Genomic DNA, 11,214 nt, shown 5'->3' on the forward strand with positions numbered 1-11,214 from the left:
AGATAAAACGGTTTATCACATTCCAGTACGACCTCAATTCAATGTGAAGCTTGAGGATCACAAATACATTCAATTTAAGGGTTAAGTAGTCACTAGTCGTAGCGGTGTGACTAAGGAGAAAATTGAATGAAGAAGCTAAAAAACATCAAGCTATTAGTTGCAGGGCCTGGTAGGTGATTGCATAATGCTAACTTACGCGTTTGTTCCCCGAGAAAGTGTATTACGCGCTTGCTGTAGCGGGGCTGCCGGAGCGCTTTGCTTAGAGGAAGCTTACTAAGGTCACCGACCTTTCGTTCTTTAGCCAGTTCGAGTGTAGCGGATCGCGATCCACTACCTCCAAGAGTACTTAAAATGTTAACCAAGGTATAGACGCTCTTTCGTTCAAAATTGAATCTGTATTTGATTGTTTAAGTTGCGGCAGAGCCGCCTATATCGAAAACCTGAGGTTTCTTAATAAAATAAACTAATTAATATACATTTCTTCTGGCAGTTCTGCCACGTAGTGGCTCCTTGTACGGTGTAGCCACAAAACTGTTTGATTACACCAGTTTGTGTAATCCACACCTTTGTACGGTCAAATCATCTTGTGTGACCCGCCCTCACATATATTGATACATGTAACATCGTTACACTATCCCCCATCAATAAACACAATTAACATTTAACTGTCGCCTCCAACGAGGCTCGCGTATTTAAGACACCGTTACGTTCTAAGGAAGATCTTTGAACATTCTCTGCTCAATGAGCTCTTTATCAATGACACGAAAAATTCCCAGCCTAGCTGGTTCCGAGGGCGCCCGCAGATAAAGCCCTTCTTCTTCTGCACAGGGTCAGCTCCGGACAGTAAGTCCGTGGATTCACAGAAAGTTAAGGAGTACGGCTTCTGCTCGGCGGATCACACTACAGAAGCAAAAGACTCGATCCTCAATCGTTAGTCGTCTGAGTAGTCGGGCCCCCGGCCAGTACACAAGCTGATCTTGAACAGTGGAAAGCCCCCCGAGCTCGCTTCTTGGTACCTCACATCCCCCAATGGATAGGTATCGCGCTTGCTTCGGGCCATGAGGGGAGGCGCTCCTATACCCGCTTTATGTTTTATAGATTGTGTAGTTCTTTTTTTTCTTATTATAATAATAATGGTAATAATATAGGTGATACATTAAGTGAAGTTTCTTCGAAACCATTTAATGAACCAGTTAAATTATTTGACGATGGAGTTCAAAAACGTTTAGAATTTTGTAGATTACGAACAATTCCTGTTGAGCACTCAAGGAAAAACCGCTACAGATGATGATGAGCTGTTTGAGCGATGGGTGCAGCAGAACCAGAAAATACCTCGCTGTCTGCCTTAAAGAGAAGCCACAAATATGTAAACGTAAGCGTCGATCGCCGGCTCCGATTTGGCTAAATTTAATCACAACGCTGTCTTCCTGCGTATTGTCGCCCTAGGACACATGAAATCATCCATCACGCTCCCACGAGCTCTGTGGCTTCTCACACGGGTGAGTCTACGATTACAGCAGCTCAGGGCCATAGCTTTAGCTCGGCTCATAGCCCTCCGGCTTCCCGAGCTACAGCAGAGAAGCGCGAAGCGCACGGCGACGCAAAGTGTCATGATCCTTCTGATTATAAATTTTCACGACGTCATGGTAGTCTTGCCGAAATGGTACCTCTAACTCCAACGAGTTGTCGGAACTTGGGAATCTTCGCCACTTATCAAGACATTGGGTTAGAGATTGTCGACGACGTCGACCCACAAGGCGTTTTATGTGGTAGTGGATGCCATCATTCTCATTTAGAAGAGTTGGCGGGTAATGACAACTGGATCGATCACCATCTGGTGACTAGCGATACTCGTCGAGCGTTGGAGGACAAAGTCCGTTATCATCGGCACTCTACCGAGCATCTCTCCGAGGTCGCCTACCGCTGTGAGGAAGACCTCAAGAGTCTAAAGCACTTTGTGCACCGACTGCCTCACGGTGAGGACTACCGCGCTCTGCTGGAGTGGCTCCTAGACATCGAGCAAGCGAATGCGTCACTTCGTGCGACGGTAGAGCGCATTGCGGCGTAGGAAATGAAAACTGTTGCACTTCGTGCTCAGGACCAGCTGCTGGCTCAGCTTCTGGGCGGGCGAGCGCCTTTGCGCGCCGCCTCGGCGCCAATGCTTCCCCGTTTACTTGCGTTGGATCCGGGTACGACTGAAATAAGGCCCACGCAAAACACCGGTAGGGTACGCATCCTTCTCGGAAGGCTCAGCGTATACGCTAGGCCTCGCCTGGCCGCGACCTTAAATGTTCAATAGACCGTCGACAGAGCTTCGTCTCAAAGACAGCAGAAACTGCATGTGCAGGAATGGTTTTACTATTAAAAAAACAGGTCTCCGACCTTAATGTTTTCAGGATTTCTTCTTTCTTTTCCGTCCACATATTCTTTCTGTATGTCTTGGTTTTAAGCCATCGCATCGCGAAAGTGTCTCAAGACACTTAATCTGGTAGACAGGAGGTCTTCTCTACGCACGAAGAGGTGCAGACATCAGCTAGCCGTTCGGCTATTCCTACCCACCAAGCCCGGAGCCATGGAATAGCAGCGTCAGCGGGAAGCGAGGATTAATAAGATCGTTCACGTAGAACGGCGTGTAGCCGGTAGATCAATGGACTGCATTGCTCAGAGCAAACTCTACGAGCGGCAACATAGCGATCCAGCTCTTCGGCGTCTTAGCGCAGATGCTGTGAAGAACATTTTCAACAACGCTATCCACGCGCTCAGTCTGACCATCGTTTTGTGGATGGTCCACTGATGACATATTCAGCTTGGTGTCCAGCATCCTAAAATTTGTAGACCAAGACTTCTTTGTAAAGCGCGGGTCTCTGGTAGAGAAAATTGACTCCGAGAGTCCATGCTGTTAAGAGACACGATCGACAAACAGCGTCACTGTACCCACACCGTCGATGGTGTTTGGCATTGCCGCAAGAAGCGTTATCGTGCTCGAACGGTCCACAAAAGACCACCACACCCGGGCAGGCCAAATACAAAGTCAATAATCATGGACTGCCAACACCCGAATGGTACAGATAACTGGCCAGCGGCGCCGCCGCATTCGTAGAGTGTTTCACCCTCTGACACGTCTGACGCGTGCACACATATGTGCGTGTCTACTTGTACAGCTTGGCCCACCAATAGTGGCAAATCACTTAGCTGTATGTCACATGACCGAGATGACCACTAAGTGTTGTGTTGTGGGCTTTCTAGAGGATACCGTATTTAAACCCTCATCGCGAGGAACGACAATTCGCGTCGTATCTATATTACAGCAGCCCGTTTCTCAACAACTATCGGTGTAGCCGTGCGCGCAAATGCACCGACAATTTCTTGTCTGAGTTATCAAACCCCGTGCTCCCGAGATCCTGTAGCAGCACCACACACATACTATCACCTCCGTATGCGGCGCGGATCAAACCCATCACTGACGACGTCACCGTGACATTAGCAAGCCTAAAGTCCGGTCTGCGTGACAACGCACCAGCCGAAACATTCTTCTTTCCTAGCTTATACTTCACCTCGAAGTTATAGTATGCAAAGAATGAGAGCCACATGGCTATCCTCTGCGATGGGTGAGACGACAGAGTCGCAGTGCGTCATGACGCATGATTTGTGTGGATCACAAACGGCTTTGAGCCAAACAGGTGCACCCCGAAAATAACAAATGCATACTTCATCGCAAGTAATTTCTTGTCGTGGACTGGATAGTTCTTTTCCGCCGCCTTTAGCTGGCGAGATTCGAACGTGATCACCCGATATCGCCAGTCCAAAGCGTCACAGGCGAATCTAAAAGGACGAATCGGGGTCTGGTAACTCCAGGATTGGTGCATGAAGAAGGCTGCTTTTGCCCTGTCAATAGCTTCCTGATGGTCGGTGTCCAAACATCACTTGTTATCCTTCTTAAGTAAATCGACAATAGTCGTGCCATTTCTGCATAATTTGCGCTATACTTCTGCAAATAGTCGGTGAAGCCAAATTACTTGCGCAAGTCCTTTTGGTTCTTTGGAATTGACCAGTCCACCATAGTCTTGATCTTAGCGAGATCCGCTCGAAGGCCACGCATTCCAATGAAGCACTATGAAAAATTAATCTTTTCCGCGCCGAAGATGCACTTATCAGGATTAGCATACAGATTATTCGTGCGCATGCACTCGATTGCCGCTTTTAAAAAACGATGTAGTTTTTCACATCTGTCCTCTCGTGTCCCGCACGACTGTGGACAAAGGTATCGTCGAAGTATGTCTGCGCATACGCCCGATGGGGTCTAAACAACTGCGTCACGAGAGATTAAATGTTGCTGGTGTATTCGACAGCCCATGAAGCATCACCAGCAGAGCATGTTGCTTGGAGTATTCACCGCTGTCAGCGGAATATCACTCGCGCTCATGAGCGATTGGTAATAACCATCGACTAAGTCGAGTGCGCCATACTTTTTACAGCCAATCATATTGTTCTGGCAAACATCCTTTCTAGGAATAGGCGTACGTGCAGGAATGGCTGTAGCGTTTAGCCTATTATAAGCGTGAACATACGCCACTTGCCGTCCGGCTTCCGGGCACAAAACGTGAGTGTCGAATGGGGAGACTTGCTCTCACGCACCATTCCTACCTCGTGCTTCGCACGGGAAAGGGCATCAATGACATCGCACCGCTCTTCATGCAGGGGCCATTGGCGTCTTACACAGCTCCTGATTCCCGGAACCAGGTCAATCTCATGACGCACACTTCGGTCCGGAGGTCGGACCGACGGCACGTCTTTGGAGATGACGTCTGGGAATGCCTCTACCAAAGGATAATACGACTCCGAGGAATCCTTCGGGATCGACGAGCCACTTTGTGTGTTCAGCATCTTCTTAGTGTCCATCAGGACAGCTTCATCCAGGAGCGATGACAGCTTTATCATCTCGTTCGGTCTTATAATAACCACTTCGGCGATATTGCCTGCCTTCAAGGCACCGCTTAACTCTTCGAAGAACATCTCGTCCAGCACAAGACGAGCATCTACCGTAGAAATAACTTTGAGGGGGACGTCGTCTTTCTCTCCCGTCAAACCGTTGACAAGGCTATATAGCTGTGCGCTATGGTTTCCGGTTGATACACCCTGGGTCAGGGTCGATGCCCTGCGTCTTACAGCTAGTATAAGGCTTCGCCGTCTTCTCTCTATAGAGGTTTTACGCCTCATCCAGACCAATGGGAACACGCACTCGGCATCGTCCAGTGTCCCCACTCCCTGCTCTATCGGAGCCTTGATGTTATTAACACTATTCGACGAAGAGCTGCTATTTGTGCAGTCTTAGTCCAGTAGATAACGTGCCACTACACGCACATCATAAGGGCTTTGCCTAGGATACCTCGGACATCGCCCGAACATACTATTCTTGGCACGCAGCAACTGCTTCGTATCGTGAGTACTGCTTAGTGATTTATGTGCCACTCCACGTGCATCACAAGTGTCTCGCCGTTGATACCTCGACCCTTGGCCGACCATGCCACTCTTGGCATGCAGCGACTACTCCAATTCTTGAGCAGACTCAGTGGATTATGTGCCACATCACGTTCAGCCCGCGTGCTATGCTAGGAACTATTGTCCAATACGCCTTCGGTGTTTGACAACTCGGATACTCTGGTATCGACCATTCCGGTCTAGTGTCCGCGCCATTAGCACTTCTGCTTCCTTGAAAACGTGGATTCAAGCCTCAATATAGCTCCACTAGGAGACCAGCGCGTAATGCTTAAGGTCTTCGACTACAAACAATCCATGGCTCATGGTGTTCCAATAATGCCTTTCCAAGGACTAGGTCATCCAAGTCTAAGAATAGACAGCATTTCACGCTATCAAAGTCAAGAAACTTGACACCGAGGTCCACAAAAACCCTCGGCAAAGTGACACAAGTCTCCGTAGCTAAGCGAACAGTAACGGCGTCACTCAACCGCGCTTCCAGCGCCCCGGCCTGCAGCTGACTTCCTTCGATCGTGGAGCGTCGAGCGTAATTGCCCTTTGCACCAGAATCGATAAGAATTAACCAAGGCTTATCAAAGCTCTTCACGGTCGCTTTTACGACCAACAAGCCCGACTTGCGCACACGTTTAGTGTCGAAGAGCACGCAGCTCTTCGGGGCTGGGCCCTGCTGCCTTCTACCTCTTTGAGGCTTAACAAAGCTCAGTTCTTCTCCAGTTGGGCAATCCCGAGCCCGAGACTGAATTCTCTCAATCCCCGCGACTAACCAGGCTGGTTAGAAGCGGGACGTCGGATCGGCGAACCTTGATGCTCCTTGCGCAAGAAACAACCGATCTGAAGGTGATGGGTGTCTCCACAAACAAAACACCGTCGGGTATCTTTACGCTGCTGAACAGCTGGGAGCTCTCCCTTTTTCTTCTCAGCATAGCTGAGCTCCATTGGCTCAGGTCCGCTCGACGAGCTTTGAGGGTGTGCACTTCAGCCAAGTCTTGCCGACTTGAAGTTGAGTTCGGTGTTAAATACCACATTCACCGATTCTTCCGAAAAAGACGGATGCACAAGGAAGACTTCCATTTTGGCTACGCCAGTACGTAGGACCTTCATAACGACGGTCACTGTGACCACCTCGGGGAGAGTATCGGCTGCCATCCCGGCAATGAGAGTTCACAACACTTGAACAAAGTCTACGAATTCCTTCTTGCCCTGTCGAGCAGCAGGGAAACGCAATCTCACGCGATATGCTAAATTGGGCGGCGAAAAAACTCACAGAAACTGACGATTCGGCTCCTTCCAGGAGGACAACGCAGCTTCAACCAAAGCACAGCACGTTAGTGCCCATTCTCGCGCTCGATTCCGAACTTGGAAATAGCTTTCGCGACGCGCTGCTGGTGGTGGATACCATAGCCATCTCGGCCTCTATTACCCAAAGTAAGAAATTCTCTCCATCCTTACCCTCAAAGGTCTGAGCGCTCACCATGAGCGGCCTGGGTCGGTTGATCTCATCCGTTGTCGACGGTGGCGTCATGGACGCTGTCGACGCTGACAGCTGCTGCTATAGGTGCTCTAGCGGAGCATTTTCATAATTTTAAACGCCTCTAGGTGCGCGTTTATTGCTTCAGGTCCTTACGAAACAAAGTGATCCACGCCTTCATTGCCAAGCAAGGACATCAGCTTATCAAGCCCGTCCTGCATGCCCTGGGGCAAATAGGAGAATTGCTCCATCCTCATAGATGATCAGTCGAAATTTCTCAGGCATAGATTGAGTAGAAGTGCGACCAAGTGCAGCGGGGCTACCGTAACTCATTGCTTAGAGGAAGCTTACTAAGGTCACCGACCTTACGCTCTTTATAAGAAAAAGTATGAGTGTAGCGGATCGGAATCCGCTAATCTAGGTGTACTTAAAACCTTAACTAGAGTAAAGACGCACTTCCGTACAAATATTCGATTGCTTTGGCTGCGACAAACCGCCTATATGTAAAACCTTAGGGTTTCTTAATAAATGGTAAAACCTAATTAATATGCATTACTACTGGCAGTCCTGCCACGTAGTGACTTCTTGCTACGACCATCGTGTGATTACACCGACTTCGTATTCCACACCTCTGTACAGTCACGTGACCGACCCTTTCAAACCGGGTACATGTAACTCCGTTACACTCGGGGTACGTGTAATCCCGTTAGACTTGCGCTTTTAATCGGTAAATCATGGCTTTCTCATCGGTAGGAGCTGTTAAGTTTACACCGCTGAATGCATATGGATGACGTCATAAGGATTACGGTCATGTTTACAGTTACTATCTTAATTACGGATGCTGATTACGGATAAAATAGTAGTCGTTCAAAGGTCTAGATAAATTTGGTTACATTAAGAAGCTTCTAGAAGGATCTACAAAGATAAACTTAAAGGTAGCCCAGAGTATCGATCCAAGTACCTATATATTTTCACTTCGGTTTTTGCCATCTTCCAACATGTCTCGCTTAAGCACTTACCCACCGTCATATCTACCAAGCGCACCGAAGTCCTCCTAAGAGATGGTAACTACTACCGTTGGGAGTTCAACATGAGGTAGGCCCTCGCCAAAAAGGGTTTCTGGGGCACGTGATGGGCACGCAGGACGAGAGATAAATAACGGAGACATGGCTCGTGAATGACGCCAAGGCATTAAGTGTCACTTCCAAGGGCGTCGAAGTTGGATATTAGACCAAGATTCGGTCTGCTACTCGTGCCTTGGAGACATGGCGAGCGCTTCGCGATTTCTACAATCGCTCCACTCTGAACAACCGAGTCACGATGACACGTCGCCTTCATGAGTGTCAGACGGAAAGTGACGCTCGCATGGTAGAACATCTGGACGCGTTTATAGAGCAGATCGTGGGACTCCAGACGACGGTAAAGCCGGTGGATGAATGGAGACAACTAGTGATACTTCTGAGTTGTTTGCCGGCGGGATGATATCTTCTATCGTGGATAGCGCTGAGGACATCATTCTGATCGAAGTTAAGGAAAAGATGATGAAAGCGTCAGACAGGCTACAGAAGAAGGAATCACGTGGAAAAGCGTTTCCAACGACACAGGCTATAATGGACGGATCTAGGGCAGACGAGGAAGTGGTCGCAAGAACTGCGCGGCACGCAAGGACGGCGGTTTTAGGGTAAAGTTTTTTAATATGACCAGACGGGACATATGAGTCGGGACTGCCCAGCTGAGACCGTTCCAGAAACGGTTTCAGCGGTAATGATGCAGTATTTGCTGTGGAGGAGGATTAATCAGCATGCTGGATGATTGACAAAGGTGCGACGTCACACATCACCCCTCGCCTAAGTGACTTGAGCGACTTTGAGCGACTTGAAGTCGACGTCAAAGTAACACTTGCAGATGGCAGGAAGTTATGCGTCGAAGGAGCTGGAACAGTTTAGTTTATCGGCTTAAACGGAAGACGCATATCAAAGATGGAAGTGTTGCTTATTCCTGGACTTATAAACGAGCTTACACACTGTCAGCAAGAGGAGATGAAAGAGCTTACACACTGTCAGCAAGAGGAGGCAAGATCGGTGCGATACTCAAGAGCTGATAGTCAGTGGAAGCTGTGGCACGTTCGTAAGGGAAACCCAAGCGAGGATGGTTTATTGAAGACTCTGCGATCCACAGAAGGTATGTCTGCGCTAAGACAAGGTATCAAGACTTTGTGCGGTAGATGTATGAAGGGCAAGCAGACGATTGTAGTCTTTCAAAGATGGTCCATTACAAAAACGTCATGTGTATTGGTATTAGATCATACAAACGTGATGGGACCCATGAAGACACTTTCGAAAGGAGGTGCTTAGTACATTTTGACTTTTGTGGATGATTATTCGCGATATGTGTGGTTTACGTTTTGGTAAAAAAGACTGAAGTTGCCGAGAAAATCAAGATGCTCAAAGCATTACATGAAAATCAATGAGAGCTCATATCAAGTGCCTGCGTTTCGGACAACGGAACGGACAGTACTGTACAGCCCCCAACAGAACGGAATTGCAGAACGAATGAACCGGCGATTTTAAAAAAATGCTACACTACAAGTGTGCTCCGACATGTTGGTGGGAAAAGGCAGTAAGCACTGCGGTGTACCAGATCAACCGCTCTCCCAATACTCTGCACCCAAATACCCCGTATGAGCTGGAATCTAAGGTGAAGCCTCGGATGAATTGCTTTAAGGTGTTTGGGTCTCATGGGTATGCTCACGTTGATCAAGTGAAGAGGACGAAACTCGAAGCCAAAAGCTTTAAGTTCGTGTTCCTTGATGATGTCGAAGGTACCGAATTTAGGATTTGGAGAAAGACACGCTATCAGTATCACGGTGGGTCAAGCTGGACGAGCGTGAAGTGGGCGGCATTATTGAGACAGACCCACCCAAACAAAATAAATTGATACACGTAACCAAGAAGAACGATGAAAGCGCAGTGCTCGGGCCGTAAAACACACAAACAAGATCAAGATGAGCCTATGGAGTATGAAGAAGAAGAAACTCCAGTCGTTCCGATATATGAGGGGGGGTTCCGAGACAAATGAGTCAAGGGTCGAGGTACTTCGATTACCGGCCTCAGTTCACTCTGAAATGACAAAGTACAGAACTTCAACACTGGACACACAGGAAGATTGGTATATCAACCGCAAGTGGAGCTTTCAAGGCATACACGCGAAGCCAATGTTGTTGCGGATAACGGATCATGGGTAAAAAAACTTTGGAAGGAACCGAAGGACCACCATCTTCAAAGCGTGCAAGGTATGATGAAGATGGCCTTATAGCTGAAGTTGTTCTCGCGAAGAATCGGACTTGCCTACCACGTATGCGCAGGCAATGGCTAGTGACGAAGTAGAACATTGGCGACTAGCGGTGGACAGCAAATTACAATCGCATCGCCAGAACAGAACATGGACAAACATTCCACGAGAATTAATTGAACGTACGATTGGATGCCTCTGAGGCTTTGCTAACAAGCGTGACCATAATTGATGTGTGCTATAAGGCACGATTGGTGGCTAAAGGTTTAAGCAGAAATATGACCTCATTTTATTCGACATTTACTCTCCAGCGGCCAACATGAACTCGATTCGAGTTGTACTTTCAGTGTGTGCGATATTAGGCTGCAAAATGAGGCAGCTGTGTAACGGGGTTATATGTGCCCGGTTTTGAAAGGGTGGGTTATGTGTCTGTACAGAGGTGTGTAATACAAAGTCGATGTAATAACACGATGATGTAGCTACCCCGTAGCAAGAAGTTTCTACGTTGCGGGACTGCCAGTACTGATGTTGCTTTTACTATGCAATTCGAGAAACCTAAGGTTTTGGTGTTGGCAGTTCTGCCGAATAAAATACATACAGTTTCAGTTTTGAACGGATGAGCGTCTTTACCTTGGTTAACGTATTGATTACTCTTGGAGGTAGCAAATTGCGATCCGCTTCATTTGTACTGGTTCTGGTAAACAGCCCTGTTTCACCGTGGCTTTAAAAGAAATGTTTCGAACAACTTTGGTGCAGCGTAGTACCGGAAATGGTACCGGTAAGACACATAACATGGCCTTTTGATGATATTACGTTGAATGTGTTCAAGTTGCAATCATCTTCTAGTGCTCAAATGCTGTTTAATAGGTTACACGTCCGATCATTATCCATTTTGACACAGATACTGCTCGAGAAATGCCACTTAATGTATGTCGTTTTCTGAGAAGTCACGTCTGAGC

This window comes from Plasmopara halstedii (genome assembly GCF_900000015.1).
Source record: "Plasmopara halstedii genome assembly, contig: Scaffold_3060, whole genome shotgun sequence".
Lineage (NCBI taxonomy): Eukaryota > Oomycota > Peronosporomycetes > Peronosporales > Peronosporaceae > Plasmopara > Plasmopara halstedii.